This window comes from Colletes gigas, unplaced genomic scaffold (genome assembly GCF_013123115.1).
Source record: "Colletes gigas isolate AHSC1104 unplaced genomic scaffold, ASM1312311v1 Colletes_gigas_Sc00006, whole genome shotgun sequence".
Classification (NCBI taxonomy): Eukaryota; Metazoa; Arthropoda; class Insecta; order Hymenoptera; family Colletidae; genus Colletes; species Colletes gigas.
In genome coordinates this window covers 9,029,990-9,051,605 of record NW_025106635.1, presented here as the reverse complement: position 1 = coordinate 9,051,605, position 21,616 = coordinate 9,029,990, and the positions used below count along the sequence as shown (strand labels likewise).

Here is a 21,616-nt window from a genome sequence, read left to right as displayed (position 1 = left end):
AAAAGCTCGAATATTCTGGAAGCTCTACTTTCCGCTTCTACGGTACAGCAACGATTCTTAAAGAGAACGTCGCTCTATTTTCATTTTTCAAATTTCGACGTATAAAAATTTCAAATAATCGTTGCGTTCGCATTAATTCGCACAATACAGCGTCTCGAATATTATAATAATTGTGATTATTATCTGGCGTTGGGAAATCGTAAGAACTCTGTGCTCCGGAATTGTTAGTTTCTCGCAATGCATTCTATTTTCACCTCAGATTTTATAATATTTACGATCACTATCTGGAGATAAAAGATCGCAACGGAAAGTGCTTGCTCGAAAGTCAAATTTTAAGTGATACTGTAATTAGTAATATTAATTTGAACCAAGTCGTTAATCTCAGTCGCGAAGAAAGTTAATTCTTACAATTAGCAAAGCTCTACGAAGTTTCAAACAACTAATCCGGCGCCTTGAATTTCCAGAAATGTTAGAACGTTCGCCTGTACTCGCATTACTGCTATAATTTATTACCACTATTGCTTGCTTTCGAAATTAATTATGAGAAAATATAGAAGAATCGTAACAGAGACTTTTTATCTGAAATGTAGCTTTTAACAGTTACAGGGAAAACTAATTCAACAGAGTTTTATTTATACTCAAATAAATTTTATAAAATAAGCCCATCCAACTTCAAATACTTTAGACAGACTTTAAACGGAAATCAATAGAGAAACGCACGTTCGTAAGAAAAGTTAGAATTTTAGAATAACTATTACATACTGTGCAAATGCTATCGTGAAATTTCTATCGAAACACTCTGCTGAACAAGCCTGAGAAAAATGACTTGAATGCAACGGTATTACAACACTACTATCTCACTTTCCTGATTTAAACTCATTAAATTCCATCAGCTAGTATTATTTTAAATTTATCGCGGTATAGACATTTGCTCAGGAGAGCGATTTTTTACGGTTTCCTTAACAAGAATGAATAAATAAACGTCTTGCACGCGCATGTTCAATTAGAGCAACGTTAAAAATATTAAAGTATAATTTATACACGTTTAGTTCAATAATTAATAAACAGTTATGCGAGATCAACATTGATTAGATTTTATTGATCTTTAAGTGGTTGTACCTAGCCAGCCATTGAGAATTAGACTTGAAGTAGATAACGAAAGTATTCGAGCTAATGTAATAAAAAACTTTAATAAACACGATACGTAAGAAATTAAGTATTTCAAAATATTATGAAAGATAAACAATGATTTTCTTCGTACTTTGTAAGTATAAATCTGGTATCTCTTATCGTAGTCGTGAAAATATTTAAAAAAATCAGATGTAATTTGCTTATTCGTTATAATTTTTCACTGCGAATATTTATTCAAAAATTACAAATTCCATCTACAAAACCTTCTTTTACCTCTAAAAACGCTATTCTCGTCAGCGAAATCTAATTAACTTTTCAAATAATTGTGTGTAGACTGTCAGGTTCCATCGAATCTAATTCCACTTTTAACGCAAATTAGAATATCTAATAAGGTTGATTCCCGCGACTTCGCTATTCTTACTCCTATATATTATAAAAAATGAGTATTTCCTAAAACTCAGAACTTCACACCTATTTCTGATTATAAATTAAACTTATTTTAAATTGAAATGTGTTTGTCTGTGATCTTTTCTACCAATTCTCGCGCCCTACAGGTGGCACCATATATTGAGAACCTCTGCCGTAGATTAAGATTATGTTTTACTTGTTAAATGAACATAGTGGTAGTAGATAGTGTACAGTCTTCCTAACAGACGTGAGCAACATGTGCTTATCGAAAAATAAATACAAGGGGACAATACGAGATAAGAACGAGTACTTGTACCAGTAAACGCGCTAATATTTAAACTAGTTTCGAACACGTACGCAAATTTATAATTGACGAAAGGTAAACGATAAGTTTCTAATACGTTAAGAAATTTAATATTTCAACGCGTATGAAAAATATTAATACAAGTATCGTAAGATCCAAACGAAAAGGAAATATATCACGACAAAACGAGCGCACCCAGACTAAACAGTCGTTTCTCACGATAGATATCCCGATGCTACTAATACGCAATTTCGCGCTGTATCACGCTTCAATTCGGTGCTTCAATTCCGAGCAATCGTGTCTGACGGTAATTTCGCGTAATGCGTGTTATTACCGACGTCCAGACGGAAACACGCTCGACTAGAACTTCGTGTAAATCGTCAAACGCTAATATTGTCCTTTAAGCTTTGAAATTACGCGCAAGGTAGTTGGAGATGCTGCAAGAACGACGGAAACTCTGGCAGCGAGTTGTAATTTGTACGCTGCTACGGACAGAGTCGGGAACGACCAAAGGACGCGCGGTTCGCGTCTGAAATAACCACGTAATAGGTTAAAAAAATGTCACACTTTTTTAACACCCTGATATACGTGGCTGGGATATTTGCCAACCGTGGAACGAAAAATTAAGTAATTAAAAATGTTCTTCGAAAGTTTTATCTAGCACCTCTTTATGTTGTTTTTAATTCTAGATTGCATACAGTTACTATAATCACAGTGTTTATATATGTTTGTACATTTAACGACTTCACTCGCTATACAGGGTGTTTGGCAACGCCTGGGAAAAATTTTAATAGAAGATAGCCAAAATAAGACAATAATTAAGGATTCTAATTTGTTGATTGGGGCTTCGTTAAAAAGTTATAGAAACATTTCCGACCACAATAAAAAATAATTTTTTCAGAATGATTTAAAATTTTTTAATTTAATATTTTAATAACTCTTTAACGAAGTCTCAATCAACAAATTGATATTCTTGATTTTCGTCTTATTTTGGCCTCTAGAATCTCCCATTAAAATTTTTCATTGAAAACACGACATATAGTATTAGAGATAACAAGATGAAAATTAGACAAGGCAAGAAACAAAATAGAACTATAATAATTTTCAATTTTACGTAATTCGTATTGCAGATAAACGTTGATATCTGTACCCAATTAAGTACAACCTTGGTACTAGTATGCGGTCCTCGTACGTTGTGTCGTCTGTTCGCGAACGTCGTGCGGAGCAGACAGAAAAGTATGTCGTCGAGAGACATATCCCCCAGAATCCGTCTCCGAAGTGTTAAAACGTTCGAACGTGAAAAGGCAGGGGCGTGAGAGGCGAACCAGAGAGATTCGTTTGAAACACACTCCACGCGTTGGTAGATCGTATCTCCGGGGCTGGTATCGCGACGGCTTTACGAATTCTCCACGGTCAGAAACCAGACGCCATTAGGAATTCCTGAAAGTGAACGCGAAATCGCGGCACGTCCCCACGTGGCGTGAAGTTTTCACGCTACCTGCGAACCGGACGGGGGTTAAATTTTAAAAAGCACCACCCGGCTCGTCGAACGGTTAGCTAATCGGTGCCATTAGAAAGGAAAGATATGGAAAGTAGGCACGCGAACGATCGAAGGGGAAGTCGTGGCGGACGACAGCGGCCGCGCGGACGAAAAGAGTGCCCCCGAGCTATCGCAGGTGTGCGTGTAACTTGGAACAATTAATGGCGGAATCGCGTGTGTCGTAGCTTCTCGAACGCTGCGGGGGGTTGCGGCTCAAGTGCACCGCCTTGGGAAACAGTGGAGGCACGTGCAACACGGCCGTGCACACCTATGCGTTCTGCGAACGCATGTTCCCACACGGGGGTGCGTGCACACTGCGAGGAGAGCGTGATTTACGAAGTGTTTACCCGAATTCGCTGACCCTCCGAAAACAGTCGAGGGACCGGAGTAACGTGCCTTAATAATCTAGCCACGTAGAGGGGTGATTCCCCGCGTTACAGGCTCAACATTTTATGATCGAGAAATAACGGAATTACGGGGCCTTTGTTAGAAACTTTCAACCATATTCTTTAAATTGTCGAATAATTCAGAACTCTGATTACTCTGTAAATTCTGATTGGTAAAATTTGAAGAACTTAGAGGAGGGTAGCTAATAAAGAACCGGCCTCAAAATAATTTCGAAGGCTGAACGTCGACCTTTTGTCAGCTACATTTAATTACGGCCAGAACGGGAAGTACCTTCAAACACGCGAGTCAGGCAACCCGCGAATAAATTCCTAAGTAAACTGCAGCGACGGTGGGTTTAGAGCGAATCTCGGGATCACCGCGTAAGCGCACGTAATTCCATTATTTATTGCACAAAGCAAAGAAAGAGGGGACTTTAACGTCGCGGGCCGAAACAATCAGAAACACGCGCGTGTACGGTGTACGTGCACGAGGCGGAAGGACACGCGTACGTCTTGCGATCCTTCCAACCCCTTCGGGGAATCTCTTGCCTCGGGAACATAAGGGGTGCGGGCCGTGTATAAACGGGGTCGCGGTTGTAAGTGACTCCAGGGCACTCCGGAGGGTGCGAAGATAAACCCTGTAAACATTCGCGATAAAGCTGGCCCCCGGGGAGACGAGAGCAGTTCCAAGAAAAGACGAGTACAACCCCCTTTCCGAGGTGGCATTGTTCGACGATTAAAGGCCGTCGAAAAAATGCAAACGAGAAATTCAATTGCGGCGGGATGAAAAGCTCCTCCGCGGAACAATGCGATTCGAGAACACACGGTACGTTGGAACGCGTTTGATTAAATCCGGGATTCGATGACCAGTCGTGACCTCCGCGGTACCGATTCGTACGAAGACAAGATCAGGAAGGAAATCGCGCTCCGCGACGAGAAGATAGCGCATTATGTAATTTTCGTCATTTTCAGAAATGACTGTCACGTTTACGAAAAATAGAAAATAATGACGAATGAAACGGAACTGTAGATTGCGTTTGATTAAACGCGAGATTCGCGGAAGAGCGTTGCTTCTGCGGAAGCGATTTGTTCAAAGACAAGATGGCACGCGCGTGATAGATACGATCGGTGATCCTCCGGAAACGAATATTACGGTCATCGAGAACGCTTCTGTAGATTATAGATCAAAGTGTTCCGTACAATCGAGATCATTGTCGTCGAAGAATTTATACGACGATAATGCATCAGCTGCTCGTTTATCGCGGTAAAAGCGAGGCAAAGTATCGCTAAATATTAGCGTATCTCTCCACTCTTCTTGGTAACGATAAGGCAACGTTTGCTATAGATAAGAACGATAAAGTCTGAACTCATACGCTGGTAAATATTCAAATATCCTGGCCACTATGCTCCATAGGAGCGCACCGACGTTCTTACGATCTTGCGGTAATGTTCGATAAGGCATAAGCTGCCGTTCATATTGTATAATAGATGAGGAAGAGTCTAAACTTCTTTTTAAGTCCGATCTCTTTCTGCTAGCTGGGATTACAGCGTGGCACCGGTCACTCTAATTGCGGTTCTGCATACGCGATGCGGATGTTAGACTAATTACAGAGAAAGGTATTGTCAACCCCAGCTAGACCGAGCTTTTAAACTACAATACCGCGACCCAGGGGTGGCGGTCTTGAAAAGAGCATTTGCATGCGCTCGATGCAATTAGGTTCGGAAATAAGGTCGTTTGGAATACGAAGATGCGTACGTTTCTGCAAACGTTATCTTAAAACGTTGGCTATCTCGTGTTTGCGGAACATTTTGCACGCAATATGCGTCACTTCTCAATTAAGGTTGACGCGTTTAATTATTATTTATTATCCAACCCATTAACGATCTCGAAATTCTACGGTGACTTCATTTTTTTCAAATTTCAAAGTCAAACTTCAAGAACAATATTTTCAAAAAATGTAACAAGAAGTTATCGTTAATACCAGTGTCGCCTTGCGGTTAGTTTATTAGCAATTTTACAAAGAAATTACTTCTGGGAAAGGAGAAATCCAATTTGTTGTCAGACACAATCTCAGACACCGATCCATACAACTCGTTTTAAGACACACTCGAGACACGATTACGTTCGACGCTTCCGACACAGTTAAACCCGCAATAAAGAGTGTACGAGAAGAGTGTAAATAAGCTTTAAACCCCTATTCAATGTAAGCGGGTGCTATTGTTGCGCAATACTTCTGCGTCGACTAAACGTTTATTCGAATCCGAGAGCTACGGTAAGTTTGCAAATGATAAATATTCGTAGATTATTTAAAGTGCATTCGTAATTTTACAAATTCATACTTTAAATATATTAGTGAAGAAAATACTAAAAATTCGACGGAAGATTCTGAACCACGAATTTTTAAAAACTTCCTAATAATATATACTTTTGTACGCTTTTACAAGATGTACTGGCTTAGAAAAGACTTTCGGCTTGGAACGTCAAATTTCAACATTACTCAGAAAAAAAAATTTATTTTTCAGAACGATGCAACAACGGTCGACGTTTCTTTGACAATTTCCATTCTTACAATTACAAAAATTAAAATTACAAAAGTTGAACTAAAAATTCGCTGAAATTGGCGTGGCATCTGCCGTTCGTTAATTAAGCTAAAATAAAATTCGTGCAACAGAGGTTCGACCGTAGAATTTTTGCCACGAGCGCCAACCGATCCATACATTTCGAATCCTTTTTCTGGTAGCCTGTACAGACGTCAGCCAGCGAAACAAGGACTTCCAGGTAATTCCGAAAAATACAGAAAAGGATCTTTATCCGGTCGCGGTACCGCGGGGCGTTTCGATGCGCATTGTGCTCGTAGCTGCGTGCACGGGCCACGAGCGAAAGAGAAATGGCACGTAAAGTAAGAGGGAACAAGTAACCGTACGAATTCCCGAGAAGAAGCGAGCTCTGCGGAACAGTACGCGCGGGAACCACTTTAGGACTTATTTTTATTGGACATTTTTTTTCTGTCTGGCCGCTGAGCCGAGCGCCGCGGAAAAGGGTTGCGCGCATCCCACGCACGCGGGGGCCACGCGAGTGTGCGTACGGCAAAAAGGCTGCACGTCGCTCGCCAACCCCTTCTTTTCGTCTCCACGTACGAGGCATTCCCATTCTCGACGATACCGGGGCGTACGGAGAAAAGACAGAAACAGGGTGGAAGGGTATAGGTCGACGTAGACCGAAAGAGAGAGAGAAAGAGACGTCTATTAATAGACCAAGCACTTATACTCCGAAAGCTGTGCAGCAGCTTTATTGACGGTCGGCGAATATCAGAGTTCCGTTCCGTTCCGGCGAGCCTCGCGAGGGAAAACGCGGGGAAAAACGGAGCAACAGGAAACGAAGGAGAACGGAGCGAATAATGAAAAAGAAAGGAAGACCGAGGCTCGTGGAAGACCTCATCGATCGGCGCGCGGGCTCAATATCCTTGAAAAGCGCAATGCACGCCATAATTGCGGTGGAGGTCATGAACAAGGTCAATAACCACGTACAATCCGCGCCAAAATATTTTCCATCGAACGTGGAAACCGCGGACGAATACGCGAACCTCCGCGGCTGGACGAATCGATGACGATACTCTGTTGCAGCGAGGAGTACAGAACGTTACAACTACGGTAGACGTCCGATTCTTGTATAGCTTTCCAATCGATATTATTAATTCAAGTAAAAGGGAAAGAACTATTGAATTTGACGGAGAAGCGAATAAAAGGGTCTCAACGTTCCTGCTGTAAAATTGTACAGCGTGAAATTCAAGAGTCGAGATGTATTACTACGTCGCGTAAATACGAAGGCGTATCGGATTGGAGGAGACTTCGTCTACTAGGCGAAGTGCAAGCACGAGCTTCGAGTTTCACGATGTATCGTTTCTGTTTCCGGCGCGTAGACACGGAGACCTTCCGACGATCGATGTTGCACGACGCTGAGAACCTTTATTTCCAACGTGGTCCGATAAGCAACCGAGTACCACCGATAAGAACAGATTACGCGTCATGCGATGCACGAGAATCGAATGTCCTCCACATTAACCTTGCTCTTCCGCGTTAACCTCGTTCGTTTCACGAATCACGGCTGCAACAGATCGATCCTCGAATCGAACGAATGATACCAAAAGAGATAAAATTTGATACCACAACTTGTGTCGATTAAATTTTTGAATGTATACAGAGGGGTGATGTCGAATTCCGAGTAGGGTTGGACTTAATACAAATTTATGACTATGAAAAATAAGTTTCTTAGAAAATCAATTCCACACCTACGTTTTCAAGTTTCTATTTTGCTTCTTGAAGGCTAAGATACTTAGAATCTATCTCGATTGTACGTCTCAACCCCACATTCGTTCGAGAGTAACATTTACAGTAGAACCTCGATAGTTGCGAAAAAACGAGACTAAAAATTCTTGCAAGCATCGAGATTCGCATAATTATCGAGGTAACTGTTCCAATAAGAAGCTCTACTCGAACAGTATTCTGGAGTACCTATGGTTACCAACTACCTGTTACTTCCGCCTCCAACTTCAATCGTTGCTAAGTAATCATCCGTTCCACTTGCCAACACAATGCAACGAACGAGGTTCGCATGCAATTATCGAAATTACATTTATCGAGGTTCTACTGTATAACCGTGGTACTCCATAAGATTTCTGTGCCAGTACTGAGCTGCAGTTAGATCGATGTTATGTCTAAACTCTATATTCTAAAGTACTATACACCGAATATTTAGAAACAGTTAAATCTGCGACCCAAGCTATTTGCCAATTTGCAGATTCTATCAGTGGGATTACTGTATCCATGATTCTTATACTATTTGTCTAAAAAGAACAATGTTTACTAATTAACTTATGCAATCTGAAAGTCTTTCATAATATTCCAACTTATGATGACTCTCACTACAAACTGATCTACACAGATTCGATGCTCCAAAAACATTGTGTCGAAATATCAAAGGGAATCGAACTTGCTCTTAAGACTAACTTTTCCTAGTTTGAAAACCATTGAAATATATTTATCTTGCATATCCTTCTTATCTGTACATACTATACTGTCATTCGTCGTATCTTCATCTTATATTATCTCTTCTGCATCAAAGGGCTGCCATTAAATTAAGAAATAAATAAACACTCGTCGTACGTATCGTAGAATCTGACACGGTGCTCTTCTATAAAATTTCATTTACGCCTAATCGCGTTATCACTGTCCAAGTCGTATCTTCGGTACGTTATCGTCAATGGCATCTCTAACATTGTAAGGAGGAACGTACCAAACCATTTTCAGAGTTCTTAGGAGGGAAAAAACCCGTTCAACGGGCACGGTGAACGACCATACGACACGTTTGACGAGAAAATTTGGATTTCGAATTCCTCGTGGCCAAGTGTTCTTACGGTACCTCGAAACGTAGACGCGGAACGAATCAACGTTAACCTTGCATGGTTTGCTCGAATAGAAACGCGCTGTTCGCCCACGCAATCGACGAACGTCGGACTGAGCAGACATGGGAAAATTCTTATCTAACTAAAAATGTTATCCGCTACTCCGTAAATAGAAATTTTAATTCTAACTTCTTAGCTGTGGAAAAGTTATTGTTTTCTGGTAAATCCTAATTGCTTCTGATACAACTGTGTAATAATTCGTGTTGATATGATTGAAATATTTAAAACTGTAATTAAATAATTGTACATCTACGGTCCGCGACATGGTAGCAGAATTGGCCCTTGAGCGAAATTGAATTTGATATATCATTTTTTTCTTTTAACCCTCCGATCATTCCACAGCACCATCACCATCCCTTGCCTTGTATACATATTTCTTCATGGGGGGAGGGGGCGACCGGTTCTGATATGTCTCCCGGTTATGAGTACTCACATCTCAATTTCTACAATATATCACGCAAATTAATTACGATATAATAAGTAAAAACAGGACAATAATTATATTAAGTTAGACAAGAGAATGTGAGTATTCACAAACATAAAACAACATACGAGTAAAATCGAATAGATAAAACAGACTGTGTACACGATATCAGTGATCAAGAAACGTAAACTAATGTAAATAATATGAAAAGCTCCGAATGAGACCTACGAAAATGTCACATACACGAGTCGAGTAAGATTTTCCAACATCCCTCGGTATCGTACCTTTGCAGAACAACAAACTTTTCGATCCTCAATCGAGGGCTACACCTGTAGCGTTTGGCAACGCCGCGGGTGTGGACTCCACCGCCGTGCGTACGCACCGACAAAGAAAAGAGGAAAAAATCCAGGTGATTCGGGACCCACACGCAACGACGAGCAACTCGAGAAATGAAGACATCCGCGTGAAACCCGTTTCACTGACATTGAGCCGTGTCTGTCCCTTCGATATTTTCCGGATCATTGAGCACCGTTGCCGGATACGTCATCCTGCCGAGGAACGTTTCGCTCGTGTCGTTCGACCACGCCGCCCCGTGCTCCGATATCCGCGCTAATGCGCGAACAAGAGTAATACGAACTGTTCTCGTCGATCGCTACCGCGATTCCCTTCGAATGGTACGAGTACCGATAATCGCGATAGTGAAGATAGAATCGGATGAACGGATACATCGAGACGTCACTCGAGGTTCGAGTGAACGCTGCTGCACCATGTGACAGCCGTTCGCGTGAAAGCGAAAAACGCGTGAAGCGACAGGATCGAACAAACAAACGCTAACTGGATGTAAATCTAGCCTGCATTGTATGCGAATGCTCACCGAAATTACGTTGGTCCGTAGTTTTTCTCGTTTGACGGCTCGGCCCGGCGAATCCACGAGATACCTGGCAGAAGAAATCCTGTCACACAACCGTCACGCACTGTGTTGTCAATCACGAAGCCGATATACTCTCGCGACCGATAGAAGAAATAAGTTTGCCAGCGCACCGTGAATGCACTCGTGCTCCAACGCGTATCTCGAGTACTGCGCGATACAATATCGATGGGCCTCGGGCCGCCATGCACTGACTGTCGAGACTGCGGCCGCTTGTCTCGCGCATGTCTTCATCGAACGCGCGCGCATCTCCCGTTTCGAACGACCCACGGAACGCCGGTAGTTTGAACTAACCGCCGTCTCGCGGTGAACCTAGGAACTTTCGATTACTCTGATAACTACAATGTAAATTTTGAACGATGGTCGACAATTTTCTATTAATATCGTATATGGTGCCTATGGGCTCGGATTGAGAGCTCAAGGTTTATTAATAAATAGAATACGATAGAATTAAAATCACATGCAACGTGACCGACAATAACTCGAAACAGATCGTGACGCTATATGCGGTAGGAATTATAGTATGACGCTGCATGCACCCGTGTCACTTCCTACGTTAGCGACACATACTGGAATTCGAATTTAGCACTCATGGTGCTTGGAATTGAAATTAAATATTCGATGAAATAATTCGGAAGCAATCGGAATTGGATCTCAGGAGCGGCTCTATACGGAACCGAACGCGCAGGATACTACGTATCTATTTCGAAATTTATTTGTTTATTCTTCTTCAAAATTCAGTATTTATTTATGATATCTAAAAAACACGGAGAACAAGAAGACTCTAACGTGAACTAAAATAATGCACATGTTTCTACTCACGGGTATAAAAAATACCCGCGGTCATTATATACGTCAAAGATACTACGTATACAACCGGTCGTCCATGTTGATTCGAACCTTTCGTCCTACAACATGATTGGGGGCCAGAGGAACAAAAACACATGCGACTCACCAACCGTTGACTACAATGACATAATACCACAGACGAGGTATATGAATAGACCTTTCACCTAATGTAATTTTTCGACCAGAGTTTCTGGGGTCCCGGGACCCCATTACCATTTTCGTGTCACTCGCAACGTTATTAACAGATTCAGAAATTAACACAAGAGGAAGTGAGACAGAAAATAAAATTACATAAATTTTATTATTTTTGAACGGAATTGAAGCTGTAGGGTCCATCATTGGACATTAATCGATTAATTTCATTGGAATAACCAATCGATTGAGATTATTTAAACATTTCAAAATTATTAAAATACGTAAGGATCTCATTGATAAATACACCGCAAATCCTCTATTTTTTATTTTAAATTGTAATATATTATTTATTTAAAAACTAACTCGGCAAAAACGTATTTGCGACTCGAAATCAGTGTTATTAGACCGCACACCAGGACGAAGAAGGTATGTGGAACTATAAGAAGAACACATCCGTTAGCTCATATTATTTGCTATGTAATTAATAATTATATTAATTACATAGTAAATAATACGACCCGGGTCTCACCACGTGGAGGTTGCTGCGAGACCCACCCTAGCCTCGCCCCAACCACCCTTCCTTTGGCGAGGAATTCGAATATCTATCTAAGGGAGAAGCTATCGAAAAGTTAGAAACGAGATAGAAAAGGAGAGTTCTTAAAAGAACTGCCCAATCAAAAGATGAAGAACCTAACAAAATGCCAATACATGTGAGATGATACACATGTTTTCTAGAGACGAAATTGGAATGTGCAACTGCATGTATGAATCCTGATTACTAAATTATCAATATGTACTTTATTATTAATTGTTCCTTCTTAAATAAATACCTGCATTATGACAGTGATTAACAAGACAGTCGTACAAAACGAAGAAAGAATCCTGAAGATCCAACCAGAAATGTGCAACTGCACGTATGGACCTTGCATATTAGAGTTCTTCTAAAACATACACTAATATACAATAAATTATACATGAAACAAAGAAATACGACAAGATATTTTCTTCTTGGTGTCTTCGTCACTCCCACGATGTTTTCCTGAAACAAAAATTCATATCCAATAAAATATATAACTTATATAAAACAAATAAATATGAAAAAATATTTCTTCTTGGTGTCTTGATTAATCCCACGATGTTTCCCTGAAACATAAATCAGACAATAAATAAAATTGTACAAAGAAACTAACTACATCAAGCTACTTCAAACTACAATAGAGTGGCACACATGGGGATGAAGTTAGACGTTTTAAATATCGCAACACTACAAGGCAACAACGCGATAAATCAATAATCTCAACGCTAATTTATAATAGAAGAAATTCCAAACGCGACTTGTAAGAATAAAAGCAACCCGCGAATGGTAATTATTCGCAACACTACCCTGAAAAGCAAACGCGAAAAATAGTAATTCGCAACTCTAATTCGCAATCGCGTTTACTAAAAATTCACAACGCTATTTTTAAAGCAAACGCCCGGTTCCTAGGTTTGCGTAAAGACAATCACGAATCGTATTTATTCGCAGCACTAATATATCAACGCGATAAATATTTGTTCGCAACTCTACGAGCAAACGCGAACATTGTATATTATTCGCAACTCTAACTTTAATCAGGGGCTATTGGTACATGCACATAGACATGTACTGGCCACAAAATAAACTAACTACTACTAGTACTACAATTGGGGTAGAATTTGGGCATTGAAAATATCGCAACGCTAAATAAAAGATCGCACGATTAATCAAGATCGCAACGCTAATTTATAACATGAAAATTACAAACGCGGTTGACATCCACTATTATATGTATATATAAAAGAGTAAAAAAGCAACGCGAATCGTGATTGTTCGCAACACTACCCTGAAAAGGAAACGCGAAAAACAGTGATTCGCAACTCTACAAGCAAACGCGATTATTGCATATTCGCTATTCTATGTATATCATAACCGCGAGTTATGGGGAGGGATGGCTGGCATGTATGGTGCAATCATGTACCATCAGGTACATGCATACGTGAGCCAGTCAGAAAAATAAACTAACTACAACTACCGACGAGTTAAGTGACAAAGTAGTAATAGGAATGACTTTCCATTTTCATCCGAGGATGAAGATGAAAAGCCATTTGTTGTAGCCCACTCTTGAAACAGTTTGTCAGGGCCTCTTCGGCTCATTGAGAGCCTTTTCTTTCTTCGGCGGTCCTGCCGATGCCTGAAACTTACGAAAGATCGGGCTCGATATTTTGTGCAAAACGTAGTCTTCCAACAATATACGAATTGTTGCAAGAGCATACATGGTGAATCTCGAGCGGGACGAACGTTTCGAAAGGGACCTAATCCCGACCGCGAGCGCGGGAGAGCGACTTTAAGAGTCGCGCGATTCGAGGAGTCGAAAATAAAGCCGAAACAAACAGCACAAGTGCACCGTTTGAATCAGCAAGATTTCTACTCTCGAAATCGTAACTACAGGAACAGAACTGCCACGCGAAAACGCGCCTACCCGAATTACTAATGTGGACAGTCCTGCCCCTGACCCTACCTACTTAGGTTTAAACACACACACCAGAGAATAAGTTACCTACCTACCTAACCCTATATTTAAAAAAATGCAAAACTCAGTCTCTCAAACAAACACTCCACGGTTCTCATTCTCAATGTCCGGGCGCGACCTAAACTAGAGAGGACTCCCCGGGGTTCCTCCGACACCCGGACACAACCTCATTCATACTCTAATTGTGTACGTACCAGTTTTTGCAGTGGACTGATAAAGCTAGTGCCCATTGCGTACTTTTATTATTTATGTAAAACATTTTAATATATCTGATATAGTCTTTATTAAAATATACTCTATACATATATGATTATATAAGATTGAAAAGCTAATTCATTATGCATTTTACAATATTATCGACGTGTATGCAATACGAACAATTGCCAAGTAAATGATAACTATAAGTTTAATATTATTATTGTGATTGTTATGAATCTAATGTTAAAAAATTCTGTATCTGAATTGTAATGAATTTTTGATACGATGCACTTCCACAACCTAACCACAAACACACATATGTGGACAGTACATCGTGCACGAGACACTAGCATTGTCAGTCGCACAGATAAATTATTATTATAAATGTTACAAACTAAGTCATCGTGCCCCGTTGCCTTCGCTCGTGCAAATAACACTTGGGCATGTACATGAACTTAGGCAACGAACACGGGAAAGTATCCTGAAAATCCTGACTAAAACAACTGGTTATTAATAATTAACTAAACGGTATCTATTCTCAGTTAAAATGACTCGACTTGTTATATGTAATATATCAACAACAGAGTACGTTAATATTGAAAGATATTATTATTCAAGAAAAATTTGTGACTGAAATTTAATTGTGTAAAATGTAAGACTTTAATAAAGATTTCATGATAAAATAATTTACTTTGCAAATACAAATAAATTTGTTAAATTATTATTCAAAATATTCAATTAACCTTGGTCGATTCTGTCGTCAAAGTAAATTTAAAAAAAAGTAAAATTAACATGCATGTTCCTTTGAGTTGAAAATCGACCAGTCGCGAAACGCCTTCTTGCACATAAAATACATCATATGATGTATTAATTAATAAAATGAATATTTAATAATTATATTAATGATGTAAGATATTTTACTCAATCATACGATTAATATAATGTTGTCACATTATATTAATTCATATTCTACTGAATTATTTAATTCATATAAAGATAACAAACATATTTCATATATTTTATCAAAATTGTGTAATATTTATTGATAATATTAAAAAACGCGAGTGCAAGAAGACCCTAGCCTGCACTAAAAAAATATAACTCATGGGTATTTTTCATACCCGCGGTCACTTAACTCGTCAAAAATACCAAGTATACAACTGGTCACCCGTGTTGATTCGGATATTTCATCCTACAACATGGTTGGGGACCAGAGGAAACAAAATAGCATGCGACTCACCAACTGTAGAATTCAAGCACCCGGGCGACGATGTTGCCTAGTAGGAGTCATCAGCGAAGTCATCAGCGACGTTAGAAACGAAGTCAGCATCAAGGTCAGGAGCGAGATCATCGTCGAGTTTCTCTGGATCCACAAGTACGATGATGAGATGTCAGGATCCTTTAGAAAGAAAGAGTAAATGTTTTTACGAAAAGGTTTCTACCGTATTTGAAAACTTGATGGCAGATCAAACAATTTTTTTCAAGCGCACTCGGAACAAAATACGAAGAATACTTACATTTCTCGCACGTGGGCATCGCCAAATACTCTTTTTCGTATAGATACAGATTTCTTGTCAAAACGTGTTCACAAACTCTCAAAGCATTATGGCGTCGCATCTGTAGCGTGACCTTAGTTTGACCGCAGTTGAGAGTCTCATGTGGTTGAATTGTAATTACGAGCTGTAGCAGAAATAAAACACGAATTTGTTAATATGCACTTATTAATATTGTATAATTGCATCGATGGAGAATGACGAAGAGAATAGAAATGGTTAAAAATAAAAAATACGTACGTAATTAGACGCGAAGCTGTCAACGCACTTCTCACACCACTTTCCAGACGAAGAATGACGAACAGGATCGGACACGTCTCTCGCGCGAGGAGTGGGGAGTGGGGTGAGGGAGTCACGTAGTCCGTCTCGACTCTTGATGTGTATCTTCGAAATAAAGGTTAAACCTTATATCTCGAAGAACTGAAAATAAATAAAATTAAGACATGAAGAAAATAAAATTAATATAGAAATATATCAAACAAACAATTAATTAATGATTTATAATCTTTATACTCCTGTGACGTCACAATGAGAAGCTGTCATTGGCTCATCTAATATCGATCTGTTATTGGTTGCATATATAACTAGATCAATTAAAATATATTAATTATAACCATACAATGCGTAAGTATTAACTTTCAATCTAAATTTCAATCAGTTTTTCATATAAAAGTTTCTTTTGTTTCTACTAAATTTTCTAAAGATATTTGTTTTAATTCTCACTAGATTACTAACCTTCTTTGACGCGGTGTCGATAACATTGAACTTGACACAGTATGGTAAAGAGTCTGGTACAGGCACAGACGAAGTGTGAAGTAGACGCCGAACGCGATATTTTTTCGTAACACAGGGATTAAAGGCACAGAGAATGCATAGTATAGACGCATAAAACAACAGTGTTAGTGTCACGCAGATCAGGAATTCGAGTCCATCTCCAAGGTGAAGTCGAGAGGCCGGCGTCCGAGAATGTAAACACAACCTGACCGAGCTTTTAAAAGATAAGAAACGTATCGCATCATTATCCTTGGCTTAGGAATGCTAACAATGGTAAGAATAAAATTAAAATGAAAATATTATAGAATACACTAGAAATAGGTACAGACGAGTAACAGACAGGAACAGTATTCAGTGGGAGTCCTATGATGTAAAAGAAAAACATCGTGAAAAATTAATATATTTGTATATTTTATACATATTATTTGTCTATTGTTGTTGCGTTCACTCAATTTATATGAAAAGCATTTATTAAAATAGTGATAATTAATTTATTTCAATCGATCGAGTTATTTATGTGTCGATTAACAAATCGATATTCAATGTTCAAGCAGCTCCCTGTGATTGGCTGTTACTCAATGTGACGTCACAAGCATATAAAGACAATAAATCATTCATTAATTGTTTGTCTGATATCTTTTTGTATTTATTTCATGTATTTACTTTATTTATTTTCAGTTGTTCGAGATACATATAAGGTATAACCTTTTCTTCCGAAATCAGATTGAGAGTCGAGACGTTAGACGAAGTGACCACCTCACCCCACCCCCCACCCATTGGCCCCCGCGGTAGACACGTTCGTTCCTGTCCGTCATTCGTCCTCTGGAAATTCGTGTGATGAGCTGCAGTGACAGGCTTCGCGTCTAATGAGATACGTAATTTTTAATTATTGTCATCTTAATGTTTCAAATCGCTCATAGTACTTTCCTTTACTCTCTATTAGTGTTTTCATTTAATATTAATACGTTTCTGACGTTCAAGTCAATTGGAATCGCGAAAAATGTTAGATCTGTTTCGTACGTGTTCTTTCCATACATAATTATCAGCAATTATGTTGTCTGTAAATGTAATTAACAATTCATGGACCATATTTCGGGGTCAGTCAAGGTATAATTAAGTTATAGGTGCATTTATTTTAACGCATTAGATCGTAATATGTGTTTTATTGCTGTTACAGATTTTGATTGTCGAGTTCGACTGGAAGGGACGCTATCGGCATGCAATCGACGCCATTATGCTTGGAACCCGCTAATGGAAGGAATGCGAAATTGAATATTGGGAAAATCAACTTCGTTATAACAAGTGAGTATGCACTTATATATGCTTACATATTTTTGTGTTTTTATCGGTCAAATTTAATACTAAATCTATAAATAGACATGGCTGAGTGATTACTTAATTATTTCTTATTTTCAATTTCAGTTTTTCTTTCAGAAATTTTGATGACCGCGCGCAATGCGGTCGGTAGAATCAGTGTTTGTTGCGTAGAATAGTTGATTGTTTATCGAAGCACAGTTGCTTCGAGTATAGTTTCGTTTATACTTTAGGCACGCGCGAAAGTCGATTCAGTGTATATTGCGCATTTTTATATTTTTTTCAGAGCATCGTGGCTCTTTGCTTTCTAAATCGCGACAGTAGAGCCTCTTGTCCGCCGATTATGATTTTCGGTAGCGTTAGTTTACCATTTTTTTTAATATTTCTTTTTCATTTTTCCATTAAAAATTAAAATCACTCGATGTTGGTGTTAGAATCAATTCATCACTGAGGAGAAACATATGTATATTGAGCGAAAGTCTACGAATAAAAAACGTAAGTATCATCCTACTTTATTCTACACGCGTTTAGAAAAAAATAATATTTTCAAATTTTCCTAACGATTTAAAATTTGTTAAATTATCAAAAACCTGTGATTAGTTTTGAACCTAGTATCTTTTATATTAATTTATTAAATGTATCTGTATAATTTTTACTGTAGATTATAATTCTTTTCTTGTGTTTTACAGACTATGGATTTTATCCTTACATCCTGGAAACCAACAGGACCATGCAGATGACTTCGCTGATGTATTCCACTGGGTAGCATCATCGTCATCGTTGCAGAAGTATTATGTCATCGTAGTCAACGGTTGGTGAGTCGCATGTGTTTTTGTTCCTCTGTATTTTGGTCCCCAATCATGTTGTAGGACGAAAGGTCCGAATCAACATGAGCGACCGGTTGTATACGTAGTATCTTTGGCGAATATAATGACCGCGGGTATTTTTTATACCCGTGAGTAGAAACATGTGCATTATTTTAGTTCACGTTAGAGTCTTCTTATGCTCCGTGTTTTTTAGATATCATAAATAAATACTTTAGAGAATAATAAATAATTTCTATTAAGAACATTTATGCATGAAAATATATTAAATATTTGCACTATCACATGATTGAACAGATATTAAAATATAGATATCAATTATCTATTTTTCTACATAATTTTTTAAAACAATTTCGCCAGAATTTTTAATGTAGTAGAAATGCTCAAAGTTCCATTCAATCTTACGTAGAATAGTTAAAGTAGCTTTACATTGTCGTAAAAGTCAGATGTATAATTATTAATTGAAGTAGTCCGTTGAGTCGTTCCCATTGCCAGAGGCGTAGTAAAGCGTTGTTCATGTACGGGCATGTGTCTCGTGTGCTATTGGCCACTTATTAATCTCCATACAAATACTAACGTGAAATCTGGACCGTGAGATCAGGTCAGTTTAAACGTGCACCAACATCGTGGCACTCTCTCGCGTGGTACTACCTGTGAGGGACGACGATCCCTGAACTATTCACTGCTTGATAAAGAAGATAAGAAGACGATAATATGTTGCGGTGGGAAATTCGCTCTTTAATGTTCAGCGTTCAGCAACGCGTTTAGTACGAGCATCTAGATATTCGTCATATTTCTGCACATAAAAGCTTGCCGAGAATACTGTAGTATACATTAAGTCAGTTTCATAATTAATTACTCAGAAGAAACGTTGGAAATAAAATTTATAAAAGTCAACGATGTATACCTTGCACCTGAGTTCTTATCCGTTGTATAAAGTTACGTCGCGATTCGAATAGAGAATCAATCGGTCTCCCGAAACGTAGATCAAAAAGTTCGTCTATTATCTGAATTTAAGAAAATTAAAAAGGTACTGAAATATTAATCCTAATGAACTTATAGTTGTATTCGTTTTTCTTAGATATTTCTATAAATCAAACTTTTGCTAAATGAATCTATAAATTAAAATCTCAATAATAGTATTATTTAGATTGTATTCTAAATGGTAATGGGGTTTCGAGACCCCATAAAAATGGGTCAAAAAAATCCATTGGGTGAAACATCTACTTCTATACCTCATCTGTGACAATACTCTGGAATCTTTTATGTATCAATGAGAATCAAAATTAACCTAGTGAAGAAGCTCTATATTTATGATGACCTATGCAAGGCGGATCGCAGCCAATTTGCTAATATTATTCAGTTTTTAATTAATAATTGCATTACCCAACTAAGAGTGATATAATTATTAATTAAACGCTAAATAATATTACCCAGGTCTCACCACGTGGAGGTTGCTGCGAATGGAGACCCGCCCTAACCGATTCCCAACCACCCTCCATTAATAAAACAATCGTTGGTCGAAGAAACAATAAACGAAAGTGCAACCAACGAAGGAAACAACCAACGAAAGAGATTTTTAAGAAAGAATTTGCCTCTAAATTCTCATCAACAAAACAGAGAAATAGACTAAAATATTGCCTGCCTGATATAATGATTAATATAGAGAACCAAACTCTTGCCTAACTATAAATCTAAATTCATTTACATCCTACCTATCTAATCATCTAACAAAATACATAGAAAATATATTCTTCCTTGTTGATTCTTCGACGAAGATTTCCTGAAACATACTGTTACATTTTACCTAACTATAAACCTAAATTATTAAAACATAAACTAAGCAATCTGAAACAAAATACATGAAATACATTCGTCTTTCTTCTATCTTCTATTTATCCCACGATGATTTCCTGAAACACAAACAAAGCAATATCAATCAAACTTGTAAGAATTCTTAATTTTTACCTCTATAAACCTAAAACTTCCGTAGAAATTTGATCTGTAACAGAAACTTGCTTAATAGATTAGTAAGAGAAGAACACTGAAACTGTAAAATTACAAATACTACAACTACAGGCAAGTGCAGTGAGAAAGTAAAAATAGTACATAATATACGAGGTTACTTTGACTCTAAAATGTATTCGTCGCGAAATATCTTCTTGCACGACAATCTAATGATATATTTTAATAAGTAAAGAAAGACTTTGGGTATCCTCGATATCGAAGATACCTAAAGTCGTCAACTAAATTATGAAAGTGAATTTAATTATTGAAGAATGTAAAGAACAATCGGAAGCTACTAATTTGACACTCATTCTAAAATTAATATAATTATAAGTATTATAAAAGATATTAAAATCATGACTCTACTTTCGATCGATATTACGATATTTGTCATATTGAAAATTGCGGCGTGTAAAAATCATCGCACGCTTAAATAAAACGCGACGCGACGCGACACGTGCTCATAGCGTGCATTGAGTGTGGGTATCAGATTGATCCCCCCCGGCCTTGATTATCAGAAAAGCAAGTCGCGCCCCTGACCCACGTCTATCGGACCTCTCTACGTACAACCGCCGGGTCCTGAGGGACACATGATCACAACAGGACCCGCTTAGTACTCGAGAACGGATATGGGTCAAGGACTCTCACCGGAGGTCATTCTCTTTTCCGTATAAAGAGGAGAATATATGCGCTCGGTGAGGCCCCACTTAAGCTGAACCAAGCTGCACCGGGGTTGAAGCGGTAAGAGCTATCACACCTAATACACAGGTGTCACATGTTTCATTCTATCAAACAGAGGTGATCGAGCAAAACTCTCCGGTCCTTTCGGT

General features: G+C 38.5%; 1 protein-coding gene across 1 annotated transcript in view; it reads right to left on the bottom strand.

Annotated features, from left to right (window-relative positions):
• LOC122395859 (amyloid beta A4 precursor protein-binding family B member 1-interacting protein) overlaps positions 1 to 10,757 on the bottom strand; it is a 235,722-nt gene extending 224,965 nt beyond the window's left edge. Inside the window, exon 1 of the mRNA XM_043393764.1 lies at positions 10,530 to 10,757. The gene's annotated coding sequence lies outside the window, so the exon portion shown is untranslated. The remainder of the gene's footprint in view (positions 1 to 10,529) is intronic.
• Positions 10,758 to 21,616: the final 10,859 nt, after the last annotated feature.